Source organism: Chiloscyllium punctatum, chromosome 18 (genome assembly GCF_047496795.1).
Source record: "Chiloscyllium punctatum isolate Juve2018m chromosome 18, sChiPun1.3, whole genome shotgun sequence".
In the NCBI taxonomy this organism is placed as follows: Eukaryota; Metazoa; Chordata; class Chondrichthyes; order Orectolobiformes; family Hemiscylliidae; genus Chiloscyllium; species Chiloscyllium punctatum.
This window is the reverse complement of record NC_092756.1, coordinates 76325001-76333258: the sequence shown is the minus strand read 5'-3', so window position 1 is coordinate 76333258 and position 8258 is coordinate 76325001. Positions and strand designations below refer to the sequence as shown.

The following is an 8258-nucleotide window of genomic DNA, read 5'->3' as shown; positions in this document are numbered from 1 at the left end:
GAAATTGGTAGCTCTATCTGTTGGAGCCCCAGTGACCTCATGGATAAGGCACTAACTTTCTAATCCAGAGATTGTGGGCTCAAATCTTATTTGGGATATGATTTTGTTGAAACCTTCACTGTGCAGCTGATCTCAATCCTGTCTGGTCACGTGTCCATGGCAACAAAATTAGGCATTCTCAATTGATCCTCAGCTGGAGAAATTTGACCTGATAGAAAATTGGCCAAACTAAATTAAACAGCAGCTATCGGCTCCAGAGAACAGTGCAACTAAGATCAAAGAGTTACAAAGATTCAAGAAGAACCAGTTCCAACCAGACTGAGTGTTGTATATTGGAGAAGTGTCAGCCTGAGACAATCCACTTGAGAGCTCCTGGCATGACAACAGTGAAGGGTATTGATGTGACCCCATTGGATGATGTGAACCCAGCTCATGACCGTATTGGCCAAAGCCACAGAAGATTCTGGAAGATCAGGGACAGGAGAGGGGGAAAACACACCTGAACGCCAAACCCTAAGCAAAGCCTTGACTGGGTCCTGCAGTGGAACTCTGACCATCTGCTCCAAACCTGTTCATAAAAGTCCTCGCGTGAGTCGTGCAGGCCATTCAGCCCATCACATCCACACTGACCCTCTGAAGAGCATCCCATTCAGGCCCAACCCCTATCCTCTCACCCTGCATTCCCCAAAGCGAATTCACTGAACCTGCACATCTTTGGACTGTGGGAGGAAACCAAAGCACCCGGAGTCCCCCATGGAGAGAATGTGCAAACTCTACACAAACAGACACCCAAGGGAGGAATCAAAGCCAGGTCCCTGACACTGTGAGGCAGCAGTGCTACCCACTGAGCCACCATGCCATCCCCAGGAGAATCTCAGCAGGTTTTCAGCCATTGTGACTGTGTTTTCTCTTTCATATAATTCACCTCAATCCTGCAAATCTTGTGCAAGAAGATGTTGGGCACCACTTCTCATCAACTGAATGCAGATTTTCCCAAAGTAGATTAGAAATCAAGTTGACGAAGGGCAAGTGACGGACACCCCAGATGGGACTCGAACCCACAATCCCTGGCTTAGAAGGCCAGTGCCATATCCATTAGGCCACTGGGGTCACACAGAAGGCAGAATATCACAGCCTTTATGTACTGCACCCGACCTCTCATACTGTGTGTTTCTGAGTGTTATACTCTCACTGATTGTTTTTGACCCCTACCATCTCATGCTGAATTGTTGGCTGCTTGATTAATCAATCTCACTTCCCATTTGTCCCCAAACCGTCAGATGAGAAATTAACCAAACTCCAATGTTGCAAAACTCAAGTCTGTGGAATATGGAGCAGACAAGAAAACAGCAAAGGGCTCAATGTTATTTTGTGCAGCACCTTGAAGATATTTGCAGTTCGTGGGGAAGATGTAAGTGGAGATGTTGCAAACAGCTGCATTGAGGACAAATCAACAGAATCATAGCAGGAATTCAGCCCATTGTGGCTGTGCTGTCTCTTTCAGACAATTCACCCCAAGATCTCCCAATTCCTAGAATTATCTTGTGTAAGTTTCGAATAATCATCGTTAAAAATCAGACAACACCAGGTTGTAGTCCAACAGGTTTATCTCAAAGTACTAGCTTTCGGAGCGCTGCTGCTTCGTCAGGTGGTTGTGGAGTATAAGATTGTAAGACACAGAATTTATGGCAAAAGTTTACAGTGTGATGTCACTGAAATTATATATTGAAAAAAATCTGGATTGTGTGTGAAGTCTCTCATCTTTTCGAATGACCAGGTTGGTTTCAGTTCTTTCATGTGTAAATCACAAAACGTTTTTCATTGCCAAGTGAAATGGCAAGCTGTCCAATAAAAGTTAAATGCTGTGAATGCTGGAAATCTGAAACAGAGAAAATGCTGGAGAAATCATGACTCAAAAACATGATTGAATTTTCTGAAAAAGTCACAAAGAGGATTGATGAGGGCAGAGAGGTGGATGTGATCTTTATGGACTTCAGTAAGGTGTTCGACAAGGTTCCCCATGGGAGACTGATCAGCAAGGTTAGATCTCATGGAATACAGGGAGAACTAGCTATTTGGATACAGAACTGGCTCAAAGGTAGGAGACAGAGGATGGTGGTGGAGGGTTGTTTTTCAGACTGGAGCCCTGTGACCAATGGAGTGCCACAAGAATCAGTGCTGGGTCCACTACTTTCCGTCATTTATATATATGTTAGTATCATTATGAGGTATCATTAGTAAGTTTGCAGATGACACCAAAATTGGAGGTGTAGTGGACAGCAAAGAAGGTTACCTCAGATTACAACGGGATCTTGATTAGAAGGGCCGATGAGCTGAGGAGTGATGGGTGGAGTTTAATTTAGATCAATGTGAGGTGCTGCATTTTGGGAAAGCAAATCTTAGCTGGGCTTATAGACTTAATGGTAATGTCCCAGGGAGTGTTGGTGAACAAAGAAACCTCAGAGTGTAGGTTCATAGCTCCTTGAAAGTAGAGTCGAAGATCGATAGGATAGTGAAGAAGGCGTTTGGTATGCTTTCCTCTATTCTAAATCAGTTGTGTACAGTCTATGCAGAGAGATAAGAACCAACAAAACATTGGAATGTTGACATTTCTCAAAGCTTCTGTATCGATGTGAACAAAAAGGCATTTTGTACTTGGGCAGGAACTGATCACTGTTCATTGTCAGGCACCAAGAGGGTTTGAGAATTGAAAGAATGATGTGATAATTTGTCAGAAAGACCTGAGACTGCGTTGTTTCCCTGTTACACCTTGGCAGCAGCTGACCGAAACTTTAGTGTATCCCTCAACATGTCATCTGAGATGTTGGTACATGCTGGGCTGTAACGCTCGCTTGATGCCAAGACTTTACACTTGCAAATGGCTATGTGTGACCTTGTAGCATATTGGTTAAACCACTGTCCTCCAAAGTGTGGGATTGTGGGTTTAATTTCCCTCTGGGCTGCTTACGTTTTAAGCTTGGTCTTTGTAGCTGACTTTTGTCCCATGATTCCTGAAGAAGGGCTGATGCCTGAAACGTCGATTCTCCTGTTCCTTGGATGCTGCCTGACCTGCTGCGCTTTTCCAGCAACACATTTTCAGCTCTGATCTCCAGCATCTGCAGTCCTCACTTTCTCCTCGACTTTTGTCCCATGCCAACTTTATCACGATCCAAATTGACTGCATTTTTCAACTACTCTGTTCAAAATCACTGTGCCTGTGTTGAGATTATAGCGAATGCTGTGTAATAGAAACATGCACAAGGCAATTCCAGGATTTGGGAGATCTTGGGGAGAATTGTCTGACAGAGACAGCGCAGCCACAATGGGCTGAATGCCCGCTAAGATTCTGTTGCTTTAGAACATATGACATTGATCAAAGAACAGTACAGCACCAAACAGGCCCTTCAGCCCACGATGTTGTGCCGACCATTGATCCTCATGTATGCACCCGCAAATGTCTGTGACCATATGCATGTCCAGCAGTTTCTTAAATGTCCCCAATGACCTTGCTTCCACAACTGCTGCTGGCAACGCATTCCATGCTCTCAAAACTTTCTGTGTAAAGAACCCGGCTCTGACATCCCCTCTATACTTTCCTCCAACCAGCTTAAAATTATGACCCCTGGTGTTAGCCATTTCTGCCCTGGGAAATAGTCTCTGGCTATCGACTCTATCCATGCCTCTCATTATCTTGTATACCTCAATTAGGTCCCCTCTCCTCCTCCTTTTCTCCAATGAGAAATGTCCGAGCTCAGTCAACCTCTCTTCATAAGATAAGCCCTCCAGTCCAGGCAGCATCCTGGTAAACCCCCTCTGAACCCTCTCCAAATCATCCACATCTTTCCTATAATAGGGCAACCAGAACTGGACGCAGTATTCCCAGTGTGGTCTAACCAAAGAAAGCATTTGTTCTCAATGCAACATTTTGCAACATCTCCACCTACTTCCTCCCCACTAACTGTAAATATCTTGAAAGCGTTGCACAAAATAACATTGAACCCTTTGCTATTTTCCTGTCTGCTCCATTTTCCTCAGACTTGAGTTGTGCAATGTTGGAGTTTGGTTGGTTTCTTGTGTGTCCGTTTGGGGACAAATGGGAAGCGAGATTGATTTATCAAGCAGCCAATTTTTTAGCATGAGATGGAAGTTGCAAAAAACAATTAGTGAGAGTATAAAACTGAGAAAAACACAATATGAGCCATCAGGGTGCAGTATTTAAAGGCTGCCAGTTTGACTGCAGTCATGTAGCCCCAGTAGCCTCATGGATAAGATATTGGGCTCCTAAGCCAGAGATTGTAGGTTCAAATCCTATCCTGAGTGCCTAACTTTCATAGGTTGTCCTCTTTGAACTTTACTTCTAATCGACATTATAAACATCCCCATGTCTGCATTCAGTTGATGGGAAGTGCTGTCCAACATGAACTTGCACAAAGTTGTCGGGGATCTGCAGGATTGGGTCGAAATTGCCTGAAAGAGACAGCAGAGCCACAATGGGGAAAGAACTGCTGAGATTCTCCTGGGGCTGGCATGGTGACTCACAGTGTCAGTGACCTGGCTTTGATTCCTCCCTCGGGTGTCTGTTTGTGTAGAGTTTGCACATTCTCTCCATGGGGTACTCGGAGTGCATTGTGTTCCTCCCACAGCCCAAAGATGTGCAGGTTCGGTGGATTGGTTTTGGGGAATGCAGGGTGAGAGGATAGGGAGTGGGCCTGAATGGGATGCTCTTCAGAGGCTGAGTGTGGACTTGATGGGCTGAATGGCTTGTCCCCCTCACTCTAGGGCTTTTATGAACAAGTTTGGAGCAGATGGTCAGAGCTCTGCTGCAGATCCCAGTCAAGGCTTTGCAAAGGGACTGGCATCCAGGTGTGTGTTCACATCCTTCTTTTCCCTGATCTTCCAGAATGTTCTGTAGCTTTGGCCAAAGGGGTCATGAGCTGGGTTCACATCATCCAATGGGGTCACATTGCCAGGAGCTAGACAACGGATTTACTCAGACTGACACTTCCAGTCATCGAGTCATAGAGATGTACAGCACAGAAACACACCCTCGGTCCAACCCGTCCATGCTGAACAGATATCCCAACCCAATCTAGTCCCACCTGCCAGCACCCGGCCCATCTCCCTCCAAACTCTTCCTATTCATATACCCATCCAGATGCCTTTTAAACGATGTAATTGTACCATCCTCCACCACTTCCTCTGGCAGCTCATTCCACACACACACACCACCCTCTGCCTGAAAAAGTTGCCCCTTAGGTCTCCTTTATATCTTTTCCCTCTCAACCTAAACCTAAGCCCTCTAGTTCTGGAGTCCCCCACCCCAGGGAAAAGACCTTGGCGGTTTACCCTATTCATGCTCCTCATGATTTTATAAACCTCTGTAAGGTCACCCCTCAGCCTCCGATGTTTGGATCTTCCCCTTAGAGGAACTGATATCAGCTTCCACCACTGTGACTCTGTGTTCAACCTCATCCGTCCTCTTTTCCAGGTCTCCCAGCTGCTGTTCATGCTTCTGCAGCATGATAGAGATCGGAGCCAGCTTCACCTCTATCTGCTTCCCCAAAATCTCGTGAGATTTCGCGAGCTCCTTCCCCAGGGCCTGGTAGGTAATCGAGTCCGAGGATCCTGCAGGCTGGGCCGGGGCCTGGCCCCGGACACTGCTCCTCCCTTCTCCAACATCCCTGGACGTTGAAAACGCAGGTAAGTTGATTTTTCACAATGTCCTGGGACTCCACAACCTTTTCAGAGTCCCAGGATATCGCGATGGTCTGGATTGGGCAGGATAGAAATTCTTCCCCCTTGTGCTGTGGTGCGAAGCTCTGCAACATGATTGTCTGAGATCACTGCCATCTTGGATCCCCAGAGTGCAGTGAGAGAATAAAACTCAGAAAAACACACAATGAGAGGTCAGGGTGCAGTATTTAAAGGCTGCCATTTTTGGGTTCACTGTGCAGCCCTAGTGGCCTAATGGATAAGGCATTGGCCCCCTGAGCCTGGGATTGTGGGTTCAAGTCCCATTTGGGGTGTCGGGCTCTGCCTTATGTGTCGTTAATCTTTAAGCCACTTTGCAAACATCCCCATCTCTGCATTCAGTTGATGGGATGTGCTGTCCCATGTGACCTTACAGAAGCCTTTTGGGGATCTGCAGGATTAAGGCTGAATTCCCAGAAAGAGACAGGACAGTCACAATGGCTGAAAACCTGCTGAGATTCTCCTGGGGATGGCATGGTGGCTCAGTGGGTAACACTGCTGCCTCACAGTGTCAGGGACCTGGCTTCGATTCCTCCCTTGGGTGTCTGTTTGTGTCAAGTTTGCACATTCTCTCCATGGCGTACTCCGGGTGCTTTGGTTTCCTCCCACAGCCCAACGATGTGCAGGTTCGGTGGATTGGCTTTGGGGAATGCAGGATGAGAGGATAGGGGTTAGGCCTGGATGGAATGCTTTTCAGAGGGTCAGTGTGGATGTGATGGTCTGAATGGCCTCCTCCCACCCCACTCTCGGGCTTCTCTGAACAAGTTTGGAGCAGATGGTCAAAGGCCCAGTCAAGGCTTTGTGAAGGGACTGCCATCCAGGTGTGTGTCCCTATGCTCCTTTTCCCTGATCTTCCCGAATGTTCAAATCAACATCATCACATTAAAGATATTTTGTTTCTTGTCTTAATGAGAAGGGATTTGCCTTCAAGAGCACAAAGGATTTGGATGTTGTCTCTTGAGGTTTGCTGATGAAACCATTGATGTGCAGGGTCAACTGCAGATAATGGCAGAGACACTCTCTAGTGGTGACTGTCAGCGTTACCAGTCGTGAAGACTTCATCCAAGAAACTGACGGTGATCTTGGCCGCAGTCTCACTATGGCCTGCAAATCACAATCGGCTTAACCAGACTCAAGAACTAAAGAGAAACCAAGAACATCTCACCGATATTACCATGAAGGTTGGTCCCAGCAAAGGATCAACAGCGAGACTGCAAAAACACATTTCATATCTCTCTGTGCTGGAACCTTCTGCTGTCTTTCTCCATTGAAATAATATCCAGCTGCTTTATTCTTCTGACCAAAGTGTATGACCTCACACATTCCCTCATTGTCTTCCATTTGCTGCGTTTTTGGCTATTCCCTTAACCCATCCATCTCCCTCTGTAAACTCTGTGAGTCAGCCTCAGCAGTTGCCTTCCCACAAATGTTTGTCCAATCTGTGGATGTGGCACTCCAAGTTCTCCAACGATGGCCTAACTACCTCACATCTCCATCAGAGCCTCCTTGCAATTGTATTCAATACCTTGACTAAGAAAGGTAAGGACCCAAATGCATAGCCACAGCCCCATCAGTTCCAACCTTGAACCCCCAGATTTCAATCATTTCCATTGACATATTGGACCTTATCATAAATTCCAAACATGCAGGTAATCTGGGGTTCAGCTGGTAATGTTGACAGAATATAGCTTAGACTGACACCAACACAACCAAAACAGAAGTTGCTTTGTCCATAGATTGGTAGCTCTATCTGTTGGAGCCCCAGTGACCCCATGGGTACGACACTAACTTCCTAAACCAGAGATTGTGGGCTCAAATATTATTTGGGATTTTGATTTTGTTGAAACCTTCACTGTGCAGCTGATCTTAATCCTGTGTGGTCACGTGACCGTGGCAACAAAATCAGGCATTCTCAATTGATCCTCAGCTGGAGATATTTGACCTGACAGAAAATTGGCCAAACTAAATTAAACAGTGGAGCTCTGACCATCTGCTCAGAACCTGTTCAGAGAAGCCCTAGAGTGGGGTGGGAGGAGGCCATTCAGTCCATCATGTCCCCACTGACCCTCTGAAGAGCATCCCATCCAGGCCCAACCCCTATCCTCTCACCCTGCATTCCCCAAAGCCAATCGACCGAACCTGCACATCTTTGGGCTGTGGGAGGAAACCAAAGCACCCGGAGTACCCCATGGAGAGAATTTGCAAACTCGACACAAACAGACACCCAAGGGAGGAATCAAAGCCAGGTCCCTGATGCTGTGAGGCAGCAGTGCTACCCACTGAGCCACCATGCCATCCCTAGGAGAATCTCAGCAGGTTTTCAGCCATTGTGACTGTCCTGTCTCTTTCAGGGAATTCACCCCGATATCCTGCATATCCTCAACATTCTGTATTTTTCTGACACAAGGTACCACCAAACCAACACAGACCTGGGGGTTCTCCAGAGATGAGAAATTGACTTGACCTTGATTGAAGATCAACCGTGAAGATGAGGGTTAAAAGTCGGA

At 46.6% G+C, this 8258-nt stretch overlaps 1 non-coding gene across 1 annotated transcript; it reads right to left on the bottom strand.

Moving 5' to 3' along the window:
- Positions 1–1037: 1037 nt before the first annotated feature.
- trnar-ucu (transfer RNA arginine (anticodon UCU)) lies at positions 1038–1110 on the bottom strand. Its single transcript has one exon. It is a non-coding gene; the product is annotated as a tRNA-Arg (tRNA).
- Positions 1111–8258: the final 7148 nt, after the last annotated feature.